Below are 22,028 nucleotides of genomic sequence, written 5' to 3' on the forward strand. Positions count from 1 at the left end.
ACTCCATTGTAATTACTGCTGGTCTTTTTATCTCAATGGGGTTTCTTATTAGGGATGTGAATCGTTTTCCATATCGTCTTAACGATAGAAATCGTGTGGCAGGGCAAGAAAATCGTCTTAGGCACGATTTTTTAGTTAAAAAATCGTTAAAAATCGTTTTTTCCGATTAGTGCGCACTAACTCGAGTTAGTGCGCACTAACGGGAGTTAGTGCGCACTAACTGGGAGTTAGTGCGCCCTAACTGAAAATGATACAATTTGACACTTTTCAGGTCAGTTAAGGTCAGTTTAGGAATGAATATGTATTCCTATTGGCTGCCCTTTTATTTATTCATGTTACCAAGTTTCCTACTGACAGTATATGGGGGATGGGAAATGGAAACAGTTGGTAGCTTGACAAAACAAGTAATGTGATCAGTCAATGTGACTAGAACTTGTGCCCTAACCCTGATACCAGGGGTATTGTGATCTTCCTGCACACAGTGCCCTATCCCTATTAATACCAGGAGTGTTGTGATCTTCCTGCACACAGTGCCCTATCCCTAATACCAGGGGTGTTGTGATCTTCCTGCACACAGTGCCCTATTCCTGATACCGGGGGTGTTGTGATCTTCTTGCACACATCCCGGTATCAGGGATAGGGCACTGCATGCAGGAAGATCACAACACTCCTGGTATTAATAGGGATAGGGCACTGCATGCAGGAAGATCACAACACTCCTGGTATTAATAGGGATAGGGCACTGCATGCAGGAAGATCACAACACCCCTGGTATCAGGGATAGGGCACTGTGTGCAGGAAGATCACAATACCCCGGAGGAGTGAGGGTCAGGCAGCTCCCCCCTGTCTGTGAAGCCAGCCTCTCACTAGTAATGCAGGGAGGGAGCTGTCTCAGACTTCACCATCCTCCCCCCCCCCCCCTCACCCACACACCATTCACTAGCTGGGACATGGGGGAAGTCAGGAGTGAGGGTCAGGCAGCTCCCCCCTGTCTGTGAAGCCAGCCTCTCACTAGTAATGCAGGGAGGGAGCTGTCTCAGACTTCACCATCCTCCCCCCCCCCCCCTCACCCACACACCATTCACTAGCTGGGACATGGGGGAAGTCAGGAGTGAGGGTCAGGCAGCTCCCCCCTATCTGTGAAGCCAGCCTCTCACTAGTAATGCAGGGAGGGAGCTGTCTCAGACTTCACCATCCTCCCCCCCCCCCCTCACCCACACACCATTCACTAGCTGGGACATGGGGGAAGTCAGGAGTGAGGGTCAGGCAGCTCCCCCCTGTCTGTGAAGCCAGCCTCTCACTAGTAATGCAGGGAGGGAGCTGTCTCAGACTTCACCATCCTCCCCCCCCCTCACCCACACACCATTCACTAGCTGGGACATGGGGGAAGTCAGGAGTGAGGGTCAGGCAGCTCCCCCCTGTCTGTGAAGCCAGCCTCTCACTAGTAATGCAGGGAGGGAGCTGTCTCAGACTTCACCATCCTCCCCCCCCCCTCACCCACACACCATTCACTAGCTGGGACATGGGGGAAGTCAGGAGTGAGGGTCAGGCAGCTCCCCCCTGTCTGTGAAGCCAGCCTCTCACTAGTAATGCAGGGAGGGAGCTGTCTCAGACTGGTATCAGGGTTAGGGCACTGTGTGCAGGAAGATCACAACACTCCTGGTATTAATAGGGATAGGGCACTGTAAGAGATGACTGTAGTAGATTGAATAAAGATCTGATGTTTCTGCTCTCCTCACACCAAACAAAAACAACACACAAGCAGAGAAGCCCTTCTTACAAAGCTGAGCTAGTGAGTTAAGTAGGAGGAAAAGTAAACATACTTGTGCCAGTGTGGCTACTTAAAAAATACACTTACCAACAATCAATTACATATATTTGAACTGTGTACAGTTCCAGCCAGGACCACCTTTCTAAAATGCACAGTGATTGGCAAATTCAACATGCACTAGCATTTCAGGTGCCTGCTAACAAAAATAATAAACAAACAAGTTCTAGTCACGTGAGTGCTGATCATTACATTACTTTTTTTGTCAAGCTTCCAACTGTTTCCATTTCACATCCCCCCAACCATTACCTCAGTATTAGCCTTGGTAACATCAATAGATAAGAGCACAGCCAGCCAATAGGAATACATACATACATATTCATTCCTAAGTGACCTTTACTGACCTGGGAAGTGTGAACACTTTGTTTCATTTTCTGTTGGTGTTCGTTAGTTTCCAGTTCCATTTCCCATCCCCCCAACCATCACCTCAGTGGTAACCTTGGTAACATCAATAGATAAGAGGGCAGCCAGCCAATAGGAACACATATTCATTCCTAACACCTTCAGTGACCTGGAAAGTGTTTATTTGTATCATTTTCAGTTAGTGCGCACTAAATCGAGTTAGTGCGCACTAACGGGGAGTTAGTGCACACTAACACGATTTAACGATTTTTAACGATAAATCGTTAGAATTTCTATTGTATCGTGTTCTATAACGATTTAAGACGATATAAACATTATCGGACGATAATTTTAATCGTTGAAAAAACGATTCACATCCCTATTTCTTATTAGGTTACCCGTTACCTCTCTTCCTCCTGTTGGCAATGTTGGTATCTGCAAGGCTTCCTCTTTCTTCTCCTCTCTCCGTGCTAGAGCCTTCGGTGAAATTGAGGAGTCGGGGGACCTCTCCCAATTCGCAGCGCTTCCCGGCTGTCCACTTGATAGAGTCGCACCTGTGACGCTCCTCACCGGCGACTCTACAAGCCCGGCTGCGTTCGAAGAGATTGCACTCGGCGGTTCTCGCGGTTCCGGGGGGGTCAACGATATCTCCCCAAGCGGAGAAGGGACTCCTCCTCCCGATCCGCTAGCAGGTTTCATTGCCCCAGCTTGTGATATGGGGGATGCATATTGCGAAATTATACGCTGTCCTGCGGGAAGTGAGGGCTCGGGTGGATAGACCCTCACTCTCCCCTTTCTTTTATGAGGCATTTTAAGAAGAAAAAATTCAAAGGTAAGACGAAATGCAGGAGTGTTTGAATATACGTCCGATCAGGGAGCCATCTTGGATCCTCCCAAGCAGTTGCTACTCTTAAGAGAAACATGGGCAGACTTGATGGACCATATGGTCCTTTTCTGCCAACATTACTATGTTACTATGCTACTATTAGCAAGCATTCATGGTGCCAGCTCTTAAAAAGGGATGTTATAAATATTATACTTGCTCTGTGTGTACCAATATGGTACAAATCCAGGAATTTGTAATTTTTCATACTTTAGAGATTTTTTCTTTAAAAAATTGCATATTTGAGATTTAAATCATTTATTGTCCATGAAAATAGTATGTATCCATGACTTGCATACATAATGCCTTGTACTTTATGTAATCCACTTTGGGTGGATTATTAAATATAAAATAAAATAAATAAATATATGTGGGCAAAACAACCCAACAAGAGCTTGTTTGATAGAACATTTGAGTTATTTAAAAAGGAGAAATATTAATATTGTACATCACTGCTTTGATAAGCAACATGAATTTCTCCAATTCAAATCTTTTGTCATTGATCATGTGAGAATTGACTTTAAGAGAGGAGTTTGAGAAAGGATTTTGTCACAAGAGCAAAATTAGATTTCTGTGGAACCAGTGGGTTTTTTCCTTTATTGGTTAGCACATCTTTGTAGTGAATTTTGTGTTTTTTGATAACTACAATTTTACATGCAAAATCTAAACGGACATAGGGCCGGATTTTAAAAAGGTTACGCAAGCCGGGCCTATTTTCAAAAGGCCCGGTAACGCACAGAAAGCCCAGGGACGTGTGAAAGTCCCAGGGCTTTACTAAAGGGGCGGGGCAAGGTGGTCCGGGAGCGGGGTCAGGCTCCCGACACAGCGGCCATATTTGCCACTGTGCCGGGGACCGCACGCCGGCCAACTGCAGAGGCAGGTGCAAAAGGTAAAATAAAGGTTGGGGGGTTAGAGTAGGGCTGGGGGGAAGGCTAGGGGAAGGGGTAGGAAGGTCAGGCTAGGGGGAAGGGAACGGGGGAAGGCAGCACGGCTCAGCGCGCGCAAGGTGCACAATTGTGCACCCCCTTGCGCCTGCCGACCCAGGATTTTATAACATGTGCGTGCCTGCGCATACATGTTATAAAATCGGATGTACATGCGCGCGCACCGGGTAGCGCACACACGTACGCCCACACACAACCTTTTCAAATCTACCCCATAATGTTTAATGTTGGAGCCTATCTTGAAGTTGTCCTTCTTCGTGTTGATGATTTTTTATAAAGTCAAGCTGAAAGGGGCAATCCCATGATAACATATATACTCTTATATGGAGTTTGAAGTATGTTTGGGAGCATAATTTATAATCTGATATCCCAGTAAATGTTTAGTTAAGAAACAAGATGTGTCATATCATTTTTTAACCTAGTCAGCTATGGTTTTTCTTGGATGCTAAGAGGTTTGGAATGCTGAGCACTCTAGATAGTGGGTGAGGCCTGTCACACATTCAGTGAAATTTCAAAGGAGTTACGCATGTGAATGAAACATATTATCGTAGCAATTTTCAAAAGCCATTCACCCATATAAGTGCACTCAACACATGGAAATCCTATGAATAATTTGATGGCATATATTGTATCAATTTTCAAAAGCCCACTCTCATGAGTAAAGTGCATTTACATGTGAAAAACCCAGTTTTAAGTGTGTAAATGCTTTTGAAAATCTGGCCCTACGAATATATGTAATAGTGAGCAGCAATCTGTCTAACAATTGCTTTCTCCTTTTGTTTGTGGACTAATGTGGATAATGATTTATATTTTTTTTTATTGGGGGAATTGTTGATTTATATATTGTTTTGCTTGATTATATTATCTGATTTCATATTCAAGGATATCTTGATGTTAAATTTGAAATCAGTAAAAATAAACTAAAAAAAATAATGGAAGGCATTATTGATTTGAAATAAGAAACTTAATTGTTATTGGAGGATGAGTTGTCATCTTGATACATGTTGCTGTTATATGTCCTAAGTAAGTATCTGGTGATTTGTTAATAAGTTTGCAAACCATAGCAACAGTAAATATCCAGTATGGAATATTGTTAACCATGCACTTACAGACTTTACTGCTATATGTGGAATTATCATATTATCCTTTAAGGGCTAATTTTATAATTCCCTGCATAGTGGAAAAGTCTGCTCTTAGGGGTAGATTTTCAAACACAGCGCGTTCGTGTACTTTTGCTGGCGCATCAGGCGCAAGCAAAAGTACGCGGGATTTTAGTAGATACGCGCGTAGTCGCTCGTATCCGCTAAAATCCTGGATCGGCGCGCGCAAGGCTATCGATTACGTATAGCCGGCGCGTGCCGAGCCGCGCAGCCTACCCCCGTTCCCTCCGAGGCCGCTCCGAAATCGGAGCGGCCTCGGAGGGAACTTTCTTTTGCCCTCCCCTCACCTTCCCCTCCCTTCCCCTACCTAACCCACCCGCCCGGCCCTGTCTAAACCCCCCCCTTACCTTTGTCGGGGGATTTACGCCTCCCGGAGGGAGACGTAAATCCCCGCGCGCCAGCGGGCCGCTAGCGCGCCGGGACGCGACCTGGGGGCAGGTCCGGAGGGCGCAGCCACGCCCCCGGGCCCGCCCCCGGAACACTCCCGACACGCCCCGAAAACGCTGTGCGGTTCGGGCCCGCCCCCGACACGCCCCCCTCAGAAAACCCCGGGACTTACGCGAGTCCCGGGGCTCTGCGCGCGCCGGTAGGCCTATGTAAAATAGGCTCACCGGCGCGCAGGGCCCTGCTCGCCTAAATCTGCCCGGATTTGGGCGGATTTAGGCGAGCAGGGCTCTTAAAATCCGCCCCTCTGTATATAGGCAATAGAAACCTATGAAACTTTGCAGAAAAAAAATGTTTTATTTGGTGATCAGCTCAGAGATGTACTAGGATTCAGGGAGTCTGTCATTGAAGCCATTACTCCCACACTCTGGGCAGAACTAATCTTACCAGGACCCAGCTCTTTCCCCTCCTAGAATCTCAGGGCTTGGATCTCTATCTCTTTCCAGGATCTCAGAGAATCCAATGTGGCCCTTGGTGCCCTCCTTAGACCGGAGGGCACCTGGATTGAATCTCTGTTCCTTGCTTGCACCTCGGGACCCCTAGCTTGGATCTCTCGCCCCTCTCTAGGACCTCTGGACACCCTATTTGAATATCTCTCCCATCTTGGAACCTCGTAGCACTTGGTTCACATCACTTTCCTGTTAGACCTCAGGGCATCTAGCTCTGATCCCTGTCCCTTCCTGGGACCTCAGCACACCCAACTCAGAGATCACTCTCTTGTCTCAGAATTCAGCACCCTGAGCTCTGATCCATGTTCCTTCTTGGACAGTCAGTAGCAGCAGTGTATACTCTGAGTATTCTTAATTGTTGACGTTTTGTGTTATTTTTGAAAAAAAGAATAACATTTCTCATCTAAGTTACATATTCATGTTTCAACTTTATAACTTCACTTTTTTCTCTATGACAATGGCAAAATGTTCTAAACTTGAATTTGCAAATAATATATTGACTTAGAACAAAAAAGCTAGAATTTTGTTTCCATCCACAGTTTTTAGAACACATAGTTACCATGCCCAGCTAATGAAAAGAAATATTTCCATAGCATTTGTGTTCACAGGTTTAAGTATTAAAGTCTTTGAAGTCAAATTATAAGCTGGAAACGTGAGTCCAAAGAAATGTATGTTCTACATTTGTAATTTCAAAATACTGAGTCAATTTTAATTGTCTTTTTCTCTAGGAGTGGGTGTCACCATGGTTCTTATTTCAGCACTAGTGTCTATTTATTATAATGTCATTGTTGCCTACAGTCTCTACTATTTATTTGCCTCATTCACACGAATTCTGCCATGGTCTGATTGCTATGAGTGGGCAGACGAGAACTGCAGCAAAACATCTAGAGGTACTTACATATGGTTTTAATATGATGTGATTTCAAATTTCATGCACTTAATTGTTCAATTACTGTCATGAAATATAAGGAAAGAAAATAATAATATTACAAACAATTGATAAAATCTCAGTTGTGAGTATTTTATGGTTTAAAATCTAGTGTTTGATTATGATGCTATTATGCTGCTTTGACTGCAAGAAATACATTAAAGCTATTTTTCTGTAGCCTATGTTTCAAGTAAACAAATTATATTGTAATTGTTTTAGAATTTAAGTAGAAAAAAAAACCCAGCACTATTCTGTATATCCTAAACCAATATCATAGATTGTATTTATAGTGTTATCCTCTTTCTGTGGGAACTTTTGTTTGGATTTTTTACGAAACGTGATAGGTTAGCACATGTATTAGAATATGTTAGAAGTTAGTGGGAGATGAATAAAATAGTACAATAATATTAGTAATAGTCTATAAAGTTATCCATGTAGAAAGTATTAAAGCATTTCTTCCTTCCGAAGTGTCAGGAACATGTCTCCTATATAAGCACTGCATTGCTGAGTACTACCCTGAATATTTAAAACCTTTAATTTTAAAAATATATTAAAAGTGAGCAGTCAAGCCTCACTGCTGCTGTCTGAGCTCAAAGAAGAGGGCAGTCAGGGATCAGAACTTCATTCCTGAAGGTGAAGGTGCCCTGATGTGATCGTAGAGGATGGGAATAAATAAAAAAGCTTAACCGGCACAGAGCGGCAGTTACTACCTTTAAGAGAAACATGGGGGTAACCTGCACTGAGCGGCAGTTATTACCCAACATGGGGGTAACCTGAACTGAGTGGCAGTTATTACCCTTAAGAGAAACATGGGGTAACCTGCACAGAGCGGCAGTTCCTACCCTTAAGAGAAACATGGGGTAACCTGCACTGAGCGGCAGTTACTACCCAACATGGGGGTAACCTGCACTGAGCGGCAGTTACTACCCTTAAGAGAAACATGGGGGTAACAAGCATGGAGTGGCAGTTACTACCCAACATGGGGGTAACCTGAACTGAGCGGCAGTTACTACCCTTAAGAGAAATATGGGTGTAACATGCACTGTGCGGCAATTACTACCCTTAAGAGAAACTTGGGGGTAACCTGCACTGAGCGGCAGTTACTACCCTTAAGAGAAATATGGGTGTAACATGCACTGTGCGGCAATTACTACCCTTAAGAGAAACTTGGGGGTAACCTGCACTGAGCGGCAGTTACTACCCTTAAGAGAAACATGGGGGTAACCTGCACTGAGCAGCAGTTACTACCTTGGGAAGCTTGCTGGACAGACTAGATGGACCATTTTGGTCTTTTGCTGCCATCATTACCATGTTACTATGTACTATGGGCTCATACATTCATGAGGAAGTACAAGAACAGAAAGAAAAAAAATCACATTTTCTGGAATGTTAAAATTCAATATTATGCTCTCACAGGGAAGTCAACCGTCATTTCATTTTTCATTTCATTTATTAAAATTTATTGATCGCCTACCACAGAGAGGCCTAGGCGATTTACAACATTAACATACATAATGAAAACATAAAAATAATAAATACAATACCACACAAATTACATGTATTTCACAGAAACAAAAATAACCAATCTTATATAAACAAAATAGTCAATCACCCAAAATATGTAACAGAATCCTCACATCTGTAAAGGTATTTATTCTGCAGGCAGCACTCTAGAATATGTTGTATGCACGATGGAGAAGGTGCTCTTTCAATAACTGTCTGAACTTTTTTATTTATTTATTTATTTATTTATTTAGTGATTCTTATATACCACGGCACGTAAAAATATACATCACCTCGGTTTACAGTAAACAATAAATTAGCAACCGGCTTTACATACAACAGGCTTTACAGGAAGTAAACAGATGACAGCAACAGGCTTAACATAAATAACGGAACTCCGGAGTGCCTAATATAACTCCTTTAACTATAAAGAACAAATGCATATTCTAATTCAATAACAAAGCTGGAGAGATAAAAAGCAATTAACTTGCTACAGGCCTATTCTGTTACGATCCCCCCTGTTGCTGCGCTACAGGTGGTCTCTCACCTTCCACCGGAGGCCGCTCCGAAGCCAGGGCCTTGCCTGTGTTCCATCCGGGACTTGCTCCAGGGCCTGAGAGGCCTAGCTGTTCCTGTGGCTTGCTTGGCTGTTTGGACTTCCTGGTTTCCAGCCACGCCCGTTTCCCTAGGGGCTGGCCCGCAGCTCTCCATCTTATTTATAGGACCAGTGAGGGGCGGTCCTGGCAAGCTCCTCCTAGGGAGTTGCCTTCTACCTCCAGTATATAAGGACTTCCTTGTCATTTGCAACTGGCCTTCGGATCGGGCTCTACAGTCGTCTGTAACCTTGCTGATCCAGGTCTTCCGTGATCGCCTATGCCTTGATGGGTCCCTGTCCAGTGTCTCTGCCTTGATGTCTGTTCCTGACCTTGCTTTGAAGTCTGTTCCTGACCTTGCTTTGATGTCTGTTCCTGAAGCTGCCTGATCCTGTTCCTGTTCCAGTTCCGGTTGTTCTGCCTTATGTCCTCGTCTGGTTCCTGAGCCTTCTGTCCTGTTGGGCCCTGGAGTGGCCAACAGGAGGGATTCGTCCCCCGGGCTCTGGAGCTTCCCTGCCTGCAAGCCGAAGGGGCTTCGGATGTCAGTATCCCAGCATCGGAGTTCCTGTTTGCCTGGATCTTCCGCTTTGTCTTCCCTGCACCCTCCTTTCCTCAGCGTGGTCCGCGACCAGCCTTCCTGGGCTGTGTAGGGCGCGTCTGGGACGGGGTGGTCCGCGACTCAGTCCCACGGGTGGGCTGAGTAGGGCGCCCTGATGGACAGTGCCATGTTTCCTTCCAGCCTTGTCTACGATGTCTGCACCTGCCTTGTCTACGATGTCTGCTTCAGCCTTTGCCCTGATGTCTCCAACGTCTTGCTTCAGCCTGTCTTGGATGTCTGCTTCAGCCCCCATCTGACGTCTTCAGTGTAAAGGACTCTGTCTGCCCTCGCCTCTGTCCGGCCTGCTGCCCATTGCCGTTCCCAGCGGCAGGTCCGAAAGGGCCGGGAACAGTCGGAGGACCGTTCATCAGTCAACTTCCCAGTGTTGGCTACCATGGGCGTGCAGGTCCGGCTGAGGGTCAGACTCTGTGCCTGCTTCTGTACCCGCCTGGCTCACCATGCCTGCCCAGCTCACCTACCACGGTGTGGCTTGGGGCTCCTCCTTGAGTCCTGCTGTGGCCCAAGGGCTCACCGCCCGCTCGAGACGACCGCGCTCCGCGCACGCTCGTAACATATTCCATTATTTAAAGTCAAGTCACAAATATTTCAAATAGTGATAGCAGGCGTGAAGGGAGAACAGAGAGATTAGCAGAATGAAGTAAACATAGGGGAGAGAACAAGAACAGGTAGCTGGTGAAAAATAAACAGGAAAACGGAATTTCAGATTAATCAATGATCATTGCGTGAAAGCTTGTTCAAACAACCAGGTTTTGAGGTTTTGTTTGAAAGTTTTATGGCAGGATTCGAGACGCAAGTCCATGGGCATTTTGTTCCAGATGTTGATACCAGCTATGGAGAAAGTACGGTCTCTTGTGGTCACGTGTTTGATGTGTTTAAGAGGCATAGAGGCAAGTTTAGCTTGGTGGATATTTCTTATTGGTCTATTAGATGTACGGAATATAAACTGATCGGAGAACCATTGCATCTCTTGGTTATGTATTGATTTATGAATGAGGGAGAGTACTTTAAATGTAATCCTGTAAGCTACAGGAAGCCAGTGCAGGAACATGAGAGCTGGAGTGATGTGTTCGTGTCGGCGAGTATTGGTGAGTAAGCGAGCAGCAGAGTTTTGTAGCATCTGCAATGGTTGAATTGTGTTTTTCGGGAGACCTAGTAGTAAGGCGTTACAGTAGTCTATTTTCGGCAGTATTGTGGCTTGTAACACAGTCCGGAAGTCTTGTGGGTGTAAGAGAGGTTTAATTCTTTTTAGCGTATGTAGCTTGAAGAAGCCATTTTTGATTGTGGTCGATATGAAATTCTTTAAGGAAAAATGATTATCAATCATTACGCCAAGGCTGCGGACTTGCTGCAAATGGGGATGGTCTGATGTTGAGATAGGTGTGGTGTTAGCGGCAATGTTCTTGTGTGGAGTGATGATGAGGAGTTCTGTCTTGGTAGTGTTTATTGCAAGACAGATTTCTGTGAGTAGGTTTTTTATTTCAGCAAGGGCCGAATCCCAAGTTTTCAGGGCATTAGCGAGAGAATCATAGATGGGGATGAGGATCTGTACATCGTCGGCGTATATGAAATGACGGAGATCCAGTTTCACCAGCAGTCGACAAAGAGGAGATAGATAAACGTTGAATAGAGTTGATGATAGCGAGGAACCTTGCGGGACACCTTGTGATAGATTTCTGGGTTTTGACATTTGGTGTCCCATCTTGACACTGTATGTTTTGTCTTTCAGGAAAGATTGGATCCAGCATAAGGCAGTGCCAGTGATGCCAATTTGTGAGAGGAGAGAAAGAAGGGTATTGTGGTTGACAGTGTCAAACGCAGAAGAAATATCAAGTAGCACCAGTAAATAAGAGTGACCAGAATCTAGGGTTTTTAGAATAGAGTCTGAGAGGGACACAAGCAGAGTTTCAGTGCTATGGTTCTTACAGAAACCATATTGTGAAGGGAAGAGTAATCTATTTTCGTCTAGAAAGTCTGTGAGTTGTTTGTTAATGACTTTCTCTAAGATTTTAGACAATAACGGGAGGTTCGAGACTGGCCGATAGTTGGAAGGTTCAGAGGGATCCAAGTCAGATTTTTTGAGTGTGGGCTTTATTATTGCGTGTTTGAGTTGCGTAGGAAAAACACCATCCGTTATGGATTTGTTGATGATGTTAGAAATAGAAGGGGCAATCCTAGTAGGAATGGCAAGGAGTGTTTTTGTTGGCATAATATCAATGGGGTGCAAGGCAGGTTTGATTTTTTTTAGAATTGCTTCAATTTCTGATGCGGTTGAGGTTTCAAAATTTGAATGTGTGGGTGATGAGCTCATGGTGCTTGTGGGCAATAAGGATACCGGCTGAGAAGGAGATGTAAAGCGAGCCATTATATTAGTGATCTTGTCGTGGAAATAGGAGGCTAGTTTCTCACATTTATTTTTATCCTCATTGTCAGTGTTGTTGTTTATTGGGGGTGAAATTATGTTGGATACATATTGGAAGAGGGCACGCGGATTGAACTGGTATTGATGAATTTTTGCTGTGTAGAAGTTTTTTTTGGCTTCATCAGTTGTCTTACGATACTTGTGGAGTAGGGATTTGTATTTTTGTAGATGTGTTGAGTCTTGGTTTCTACGCCACCTCTTTTCCAGTTTACGGAGTTCGCATTTCATATTTCTAAGGTCCGTGGTGTACCATGGTTTTTTATCTTTCTGAGCTGATCTCTTTTGTTAGTAGCGGGCAGAGTCGATTTGCAATGCAGCTGGTGAGTTGATGCCAAGTGGTACAGGCCGAGTTGGCATCAGTGAGATCTAATTTCTGAAATCTTCTGTGAGCGCCTCAATGATGTCTTCCATTTGGCATTTTTTTCTGAATTCTATAATTCTTTTTTTAGGGAGTGTCGCATGGTGATTACTGTTGAATGTGCAGCGAGTGTCTACTCAGTAGTGGTCTGACCATGGTTATGGGGGTGCATAGGTGGTGGTCAGTGAGGATAAGCGAGTTCGTGAAAATCACATCCAGGGTATGGCCTGCATTGTGAGTTGGGCCTGAGACAGTTTGTTTAAATCCAATGGCATTAAGAGTAGCGAGTATGGCTTCACATGCTGGTGTGAGGGGGGAGCGGTCAAAATGGAGGTTTAGATCTCCTAGGATGATGGCGGATATGTTGATGTCAATGGGGTAGATTTTCAAATAGCGCGAATTGGCCTACTTTTGCTGGCGCATCAGGCGCAAGCAAAAGTAAGCTGGATTTTAGTAGATACACGCGGAGCCGCGCGTATCTGCTAAAAACCTGGATCGGCGCGCGCAAGGCTATTGATTTTGTATAGCCGGCGCGCGCCGAGCCGCGCAGCCTACCTCCGTTCCCTCTGAGGCCGCGCAGCCTACCCCCGTTCCCTCCGAGGCCGCTCTGAAATCGGAGCGGCCTCGGAGGGAACTTCCTTTTGCCCTCTCCTCACCTTCCCCTCCCTTCCCCTACCTAACCCACCCACCCAGCCCTGTCTAAGCCCCCCCCCTTACCTTTGTCGGGGGATTTACGCCTCCCAGAGGGAGGCGTAAATCCCTGCGCGCCAGCGGGCCTCTTGCACGGCGGGACACGACCTGGGGGCGGGTACGGAGGGCGTGGCCACGCCCCTGGACCGCCCCGGGCCGTAGCCACGCCCCCATACCCGCCCCCAAAACGCTGCCGACATGCCCCCTAAACGCCGCGACGACCGGGCCCGCCCCCGACACGCCCCCCTCGGAGAACCCCGGGACTTACGCGAGTCCCGGGGCTCTGCGCACGCCGGTAGGCCTATGTAAAATAGGCTCACCGGCGCGCAGGGCCCTGCTCGCCTAAATCCGCCCGGATTTGGGCGGATTTAGGCGAGCAGGGCTCTGAAAATCCGCCCCAATGTGTTTTGTAATATATTCCGCAAGGGGCGAAGGGTTTTTTTCCAGTATGCCAGGTGGTGCATAAATTAAACAAATTTGCAGGTCTTTTGATTTAAAGAGACCAATTTCAATTTTGTGTAGGGGTGAGCTGGGTTGTAGGGTGAGATTGAATTTCTTTTTTGCAGCCAGTAGAAGTCCCCCTCCTTTCTTTTTAGGTCTCGGAATGGAGAACATATCGTATGAGTCTGTTGGAAGCTGGTTAATTATGGAGACGTCAGTGTTTTTGAGCCAGGTCTCTGTTATTGCACATATGTCAGGGGACTCATCAGTCAGGATGTCACCTAGTAGTGTGGCTTTTTTTAGAAGTGATTGTGTGTTCAGAAGAAGGATGGAGAACGTCATTAATCCCATAATTTGAGTGAAGGGGGAAGTCATAATAGGAATGAGAGATTTGTAGTATGAGTTGACGGTCTTCGTTCTCATTAGATTGGTGGTGAAGTTAGAGTATTTTAGAACTGGAATGTGGGAGGTGATCATGGTGAATGTGTTTGTTCTAGCAAAATCGATTACTGTAAGTGGATGTTCGAAAGAGGACGAAGACAAATATAGAAGAGCCTAATTATGAGGCTGGTTGAATGCTGAGTGCTGGAAGGTTGTTGTCTGATGCTGGTTGAGAGCTGAGTGCTGGGAGGTTGTTGTCTGATGCTGGTTGAATGCTGAGTGCTGAGAGGTTGTTGTCTGATGCTGGTTGAATGCTGAGTGCTGGGAGGTTGTTGTCTGATGCTGGTTGAGAGCTGAGTGCTGGGAGGTTGTTGTATGATGGTGGTTGAATGCTGAGTGCTGGGAGGTTGTTGTCTGATGCTGGTTGAATGCTGAGTGCTGAGAGGTTGTTGTCTGATGCTGGTTGAATGCTGAGTGCTGAGAGGTTGTTGTCTGCTGGTTGAATGCTGAGTGCTGAGAGGTTGTTGTCTGATGCTGGTTGAATGCTGAGAGCAGTAATAAACTTTGGACGATCTACCGTGTATAAGCAAGAGGTAGAGTTGTAATGGAACCTGTGGCAGGTTTCAGCGGCTCCCAGATTGGAGGGAGAGACTGTAACGCTATGATGTGGTGTGGGGAGGTTGCCCAGCTTGAGCAACAGAAGGGGGCTGAGCAGTTTCGGATTTCAAGAGACGGGCTGTCCTGCGGGGCTGCACTAAGGGGCGCACAAAGGGGCAGGCCCCTTTGTCGCGCTCCTTCGGCGCGCGGCGCCTGGGAGCAGCTCCGACGTTTAAATCCCCCTAGGTCAAGGGGTGATGACGTCACCGGCGCATCCTGAAGAGGAGGGGCGACTGTGGACGGCGATCAGCGTCGCCATTGAAGGCTTCTTCGGTTCCAGTTCAGCGGGCAGATGAGCTGCCAGATGGCCCGTGGTCGGCGCGGGGGCCCTCGGAGGTAAGAGCGAGAAAGGTATGGGCCTTACCCCGACAGGCTCAAGCGCCGACTGCGCGGCCCCTTCTCCCAGCTCCTGCCTCTGTAGCACTGCTGAGGGCGTCCTCTGAATGCATTAGTCGCCGCGGGAAAGGGCGCCTGGGAGCGGCTCCGACGTTTAAATCCCCCTAGGTCGAGGGATGATGAATATGTTGTATGCACGATGGAGAAGGTGCTCTTTCAATAACTGTCTGAACTTTTTTGCATCATCCAAAGACCTGAGCTCAAATGGAATAAGATTCCATTGTGTTGGTGCAGCAATGGAAAAAGAGGTCTCACAAGTACTATATAAGTGAGCGTGTTGAACAGAAGGAACTTCTAGCAAATTCAATTGAGAAGAACGTAAACATCTTAATTGTTTATAAATGCGTAGAAGAGCATTTAGCCAGTAAGAGGAATCTGAAGTTAACAACTTAAAAACAATCATAGCTATTTTGTAAGTAATGCGTTCAGTTATTGGTAGCCAATTCAGATTATATAGGACTGGAGAAATATGCTCACAACGCTTCGAATGGGATACTAGATGCGCAGCCGAATTAAGCAGTAATTGTAACGAATGTAATGTCGTTTTAGGAAGACCGATAAACAAACTGTTGCAATAATCTAAGTGAGGAAAGATGATCGCACGAGTTACAATCAGAAAATCTCGATCAAATAGCAATTGCCTCAACACTGCAATAAGACGAAGTTTGAAAAATCCACTTTTAATAAGGGATCTAATGTGAGGACGAAAGGACAGAGCGGGATCAAGTAAAACTCTTAAGCTCCTAATGGGTTTATCAATGGTGAATGAGATGTCATCAATGTGAATTGAATCGTTGGAAGGTGTACATTGGCAGAGGAGGAGAAGGGCACAGAGAAGAGCAATTTGCCCGATGAATGGCGTTCTCAAGGAAAAGTGCAGGGAGAGAGAAGAGAAGACAGATACATTCACTCTACAGCTCATTACCTATAGGTGAATAAGAAAAGCTTGAACTGTATGCAGAAGCAGACAAGGAGAAAATGTAGTGACTTGAGAAGAGGGGTTTCATGGTCATAATGAGGCTGAAGAAAAATAAGTTCAGCAAAAAACTTACACTGGCTACCCATTCCATTCAGAATACAATATAAAATCCTAACCCTCATCCACAAAGCACTCTACAACGATAAGTTTAACTAGCTGAATGCGGCCCTCCATTTTTACAACCCACAAAGGAACACCGGACTCATCCCAATACCCTCACTAAAAGTGACAGACCTGACCACAATACGAGAACGCGCTCTATCTGTAGCTGGACCCTCGCTCTGGAGCAACTTGCCAACGCAACTAAGAATGGACCCCATGATTCAATCCTTTAAAAAAAAAAAAAACGCAAAACATGGCTCTTCCAAAAAGCCTTCCTTACAGCTACCTAATGCCTATCTACCAACTGCCCTAGATAACATCCCTCCCTTTCAGACCTTCCGGTTATCCCTCCATACCTACACCCACCATACCACCAGCAGCACCATACACCTCACTAACTTCAAGACTCCTTGACTCCCTTTTAACACACTCATATACTAGCAATGTTATCTCTTGACCTTATTTAAACTTTACAAATTACATTATGGCAATCCATAGATACTTGTTCTATTCGATGTCAAAATCGCTATACTCTATGCTACACTATACTATATATTCCATTATAATTTATTGCAAGTTATATTATAATTTATTTATAATTGCAAGTTATATTATAATTTATTTATAATTTATATTGTATTATGTTGTTATACTGTAAGATACCCTGTAGGATATATTGTTGCTCCTGTTTCATTTTAAAATATACTGTAAGAAAAAGTATGAAGTTACAATGTAAAATAAGAAGCCTTCATCTTCTTAGAACCCTAGTTGCACTGTAAACCGATGTGATATTCCAGACCAAACACCGGCATATAAAAAACAAATTAATAAATAAATCAGTAGCAGTATTTAAGTGGAAAGTGCTAAGAGAGGGTCTGAACATTCTGATAGCATGCTCAGAAAGGAAGGAATGGGTTTTAGTAATGTTCTAAAGGAAAACTGACACACTTCAGCAGTGTTTTTGTATGTGCATGGAAAAGGAGAGAGAGGGATTGACAATGACCCCCAAGTTTATGGGCCAAGAGAACAGGGATGATAAGAGTACCATCCATGGATACAGAAAAAAGAGGGAATAGGATGAAGCAAGAAGTTCCATTTTGATCTTATTAAGTTTAACATTGTGGCAGGATATCCAGGTGACAATGTCAGACAACAGGGCTGAAATTTGGGACTGGATTTGTGGTGAAATCTGTGGTGTAGAGAGGCAGATTTGGGCATAAATCAACCTAAATGCGGGGCTGAAAGCTTCAGAGGAGATCAGAGTGCCAAGGCAAGAAGAATAGATAGAATGGTTAAATACACGTGAAAGCAGCATACAGTTCACTTTACAATATAATGAAAGGTCTATTCCAATTTTGGTTTAAATAGTGTTTAAAGATGAGCATGGAATGCTTTCCACTGGGATGTATCAAAGTCTACAGACAAGAATACATTTTTACACTATACTAGTTCACACCCTGTAGCCTTGAAGAACAGGTTGCCTCATTCATAGTTTTAGAAATGTAGGAGGAAGTGTACTACAGTACGAGATTATAAAGAAGAATCCAAATTATTACATACCAGGCTAGCACAACGAGGATCCATATAGCTGTATTTATAAGCTGTATAAACGCGCATTATATTCTAATTGAGATTTATTTCTAAATTCCAGAATTGTTAAGAGAGAAAATTTCAGTAGGGGTAACCTATGCTATGCAATATCCAGGAATGTCTCATAAAATTGTTAAAATCATACATTCTCTCTAGTTATTGATCCAACTACATAAACGATTTAAGAACAGGATTGATTTCAGTAGGGATCATAAATTGAAGGAGTATTTGAGGCCCTCTACTTTGCCTGTTCTTGATGGAAGAGCACAAAGAACATTGGATGGAGTGATTTGATTGGTCATTATAAATATGGACATTGTTTAGTGTGTATGGCTATGATACAACTGAAGAAGTTTATCCATCCTAAAACCAAGGAGGAATATACACTGAAGTATTTCATGACATGCTCAAATGACTCTGTTATTTAATGTCCTTGTCCATATATATATATATATATATATATATATATATATATATATGGTGGGAAAACAATGAGAATATTTAGGCCACGAGTCCAGGAACATCACAATTGTCTGAAACAAGGCAGCTTGGAAGCTCCCATGGTGTGTCACTGTTTGGAGCATGAACAATCTTTTGATACTCTTCAATTTTTGGTTATAAATCATATAAGAAAATCTATAAGATCCTTATAAGGTAATAGGGATCTTTCCCTGAAATAGCTGGAGCAGACATGGATATTCAAATTACAAACTGTATAATCAGAGAGTTTAAATGTATGTGTCGCATGGGGTGTGTTTCTTTAAATCTGAAATCTGTGAAAGCAAATGTCTCATGAGATGTTCAGAACAGCATGACATCAGTGAGCATTTAAATCCTTATTGCTGCTTGTGTGTGCCATCTTTGGGTTTAAATTGGGGGCAAGCAGATTTGCTACCGGGAAGACTGTGGGGCCGATGCAATACAGTGCGCTCAGCCCAGCATATTGTATAACCCACAGTCGGACGCGTCCCACGCGGAATGAATGAGATAGCGCTCATCACATGCAAATGCACGTGAATGAGGCTATTACTCATTCACTTCAATGCAAAAAAATAAATGTGCGTCTCAGACGCACATTTATTGCTCAGCTATTAACGCCTGCCTGGAGCAGGCGTTAATTGCTGCGTGCATTGAAAAAAAGTACAGAAAAGCAGAAAAATCTGCTTTTCTGTACTTCTTTAAAAGTTAAGAAAAAAAAAAACCTCTGCCGGCCGCTTTGAAGACCAACGCCGAGTTTATCGCCATCGGTATTCATAACCGGCAGACCAACAGTAACTCCAGGGTCGCGTTAGCAAAGAGGCACTAAGGTCGTGCAAGCAATCCTAGCGCCTCCTTGCTAGCGTGACCCCCTAATTTGTTTATAGCATGGCGCCCCCCCCCCCCTTGCGGGCGCCATGCGCCGCGTTAAGAAAGCGGGCGCTGAAAAGTCAGCACCCGCTTTCCATGTTTATTATAGCATCGGCCCCTGTGAGAGTAAACCAAGCAAGTAAAAATGTGTTAATGTGGCAGTGCAACTTTTTTGAATCAGAGTTTAAAATTGTATTTCTATGCAGATGCCCTGACGCAGCAAATATTTGTGAAACACTGGCCGTGTCAGGAGTTGGCTGTGGAAACATCAGCGTTATGTTCAGCAATATGCTTGATTTAATGAAAGGAGGAAATTCTCTACCATCTTAGCTCTGAACCTAAGTTAAGGTTTTGTTCCTGTTTAAAAAAAAATGCTACTCAAATGAACTGGAAAATTACAGTAAATGTATATTTAAGCAGCATTTGTACATCTATTGAGAAAGGTTACCAGGAAAGGATGTGCAGCTCTCATGAGAGAGTCATTTATGTAAGCTAGAAAATAAATCTGGCCACAGTGGCCTATCACTTTGGATTTCAGCAGGCAAAGATAGGGAAAAATGCTATAAATTTTGAAACTTAAGTTTCGATGGTATCATGATCATTTATTGTGTATCCCCAAATAATTTACATATTAAAGCTCACTGTGCATTTTCCTTGGGATTTTCTTTCTTCATGGTTTCTTTATTCTTATAAAGATTGCTAAATATTTCTCAATGTTTTCACGCTGCAGTATATATACTGCAGCGTGAAAACAGATAGATAGATATAGAAGATGCTATCATTATTACTGTTGTTGTTGTAAACAAGAATGAAAGGGGAAATGCACTTGCACTAGTTGTAAACAAGAATGAAAGGGAAAATCATGCACTTGCATAGATTTTCTAGCACTTTTCAATGGTACCTTACTGAAAATGACCTGAAGCTCCCCAGGTTCTGGTTATTTTGAATATCATACTTTGTTGGAACTTAGTGAGCCTTCTCTCCTCTCCCCATTTAGGCCCAGTCTGAAGTAGTTTCGAAGACGTTTTTGCAACTTCAGACAGACTGAACCAACTCCTTTTTTATACATGTGGAAAGTGCTAAAAAGGACATCTTTCACAGTCACCAACAGGTGATGTAGCATCATGGATGGGTATTTTTTGTTTTTGTTTTTGGTTTTTTTTTTACCATCTAGCAACAACATCACGTGCCTGAGCCACTGGGTGTACTTATACTAGCAGAAGCACTGGTGTTCCCTCTATACTAGCAGAAGCACTGGTGTTTAGGAATTGGCATTCATGTTAAAACTAAATGAAACACCCATTTTTTCTTTTCTTTCATTTAAAGACAAAACAAAAAAAACACTTTAAACTTTTTTACATTGACTTTCATTTCAGAAATTCAACAAAAAACAAACACCCCCCCCCCCCCCCCCCCCGAGAACTGCCAAAACAGCAAAATTAATTATCTTTCACCCCAAGGCCTTCCTCTTACCCTCTTCCTGGGATCTGCAAAATAGAAAGGGCTCTGGTTCAAAAATGGCTCCGACGGCCCTGAGATCAGCATCATTTCACTGTAAGGCTGTAAAGCATACGGCCATACAAAATAGTGCTGGCCTCGGGGTTGGCTGGTGCCATTTTTCAAACCATGATCTGCTAGAGGAGGAGCAACTGAGGATCACTCCTGCTCTTTTCTACTCTTGGGGAGCGGAGGTGCTTACGGGAAAGGCCTGGGTGGGGGATGAGATTAATTTTGTTATTTTCGTGGATGTTTGGAGGGGATAGGGTTTTTTTTTTCCCCCCTGTGGTTCTTTATTTAATATTTATTTTGGTTCAGTAAAGAAACAAGCCAAAATAAAAACATTAAATGAACTGAAATTCAAATGTAATTTTAAAAATACTGGAAATGAAAAATCAAAACAATATGAAAAGATTGTACTGCACACTGGGCTTAATTAAGAACCTAGCACTTGGAGAGTACATTTTTTAAACTGGTTTTTCAGCAAACCAGCATATGCTCCTGTCAAGATGCTATAGTATCCTTATGTTCATATGTTTTTCAAGCAACAAAAGTTGTGATCTATTATTACCACCACCAAATTCCTTCCTGTTCTATGCAATCAATATCTGTTAAAATTTGACCACTGAGGACTGACATATACTAAAATCATATACACAGCAATTTATAAAGGGACAGAAGTACTAATCATATTTTCATAGACAACAAATAGGAAAAACCCTCAGCCTTAACTTCTAAGCACATACAAAGTCCAATAGTTCCCTAGTGGAAGCTCAGCACTCCACTGGAATAAGGGTGTGATATTTCCTTTCATCTGGCATAATATGGCCCACTTCCAGTTTCATGTAGTTTCCCTTCTTTACTGATAATTCTCACTATATAAAGCAGCTGTTTTCTTTATGATCAAATTCCACAGTTCCCCTCCACACTGTGACAATTGGAAGGCCTCACGGGTAGTACATCAGGTCCATAATTACACTCAGATTATTAAAGTATTCAAATGCCAAGATGATTAAAAGTGGAAGTGTTTAACCTGCTCTTTTGACCTGTTTCTACATCACTTAATCTACCCACCTCTACATTTTGTTCAGATTCAGTTACATTTACAAATATATTTTTATGTTTTTAGTTCACTACAAAATTGCTGGCTACTGCTATCATTTTTCCTTACTCTTCTCATGTACCAGTTCCCACTGTACAAAATATTAACTTATTCTTTCTATGTAAACCATAACATAGCACATAAAAGGCCTTTTTTTTTTTTGTTTTACCTTAAATGAATTCAGTCCTTTCCATAGAAGTCTACAAACTATGAAAAGAAGGACACCTGAGATTAGACTGAGGAACCCACCCCCGCGCTGGTAACAGCAACGAATTATAGGAGGCTGCATTGAAAGAAACCTTAGCTTGCGTGAGCATAATATATCATACGGCAGGCTTTTCTGGGGCCTGTCTAAGGCAGAATTCTAGAATCCAGA

The 22,028-nt window shown here is 43.7% G+C and overlaps 1 long non-coding RNA gene across 1 annotated transcript in view; it reads left to right on the top strand.

The window, feature by feature from the left end:
- Window positions 1-19,686, top strand: part of LOC115094056 — a 35,915-nt gene extending 16,229 nt beyond the window's left edge. The window contains exons 4-5 of the long non-coding RNA XR_003857490.1: window positions 6,779-6,940; window positions 19,260-19,686. This is a non-coding gene — a long non-coding RNA (uncharacterized LOC115094056). The remainder of the gene's footprint in view (window positions 1-6,778; window positions 6,941-19,259) is intronic.
- The last annotated feature ends 2,342 nt before the right edge of the window (window positions 19,687-22,028 follow it).

Source organism: Rhinatrema bivittatum, chromosome 6, assembly GCF_901001135.1.
Source record: "Rhinatrema bivittatum chromosome 6, aRhiBiv1.1, whole genome shotgun sequence".
Lineage (NCBI taxonomy): Eukaryota > Metazoa > Chordata > Amphibia > Gymnophiona > Rhinatrematidae > Rhinatrema > Rhinatrema bivittatum.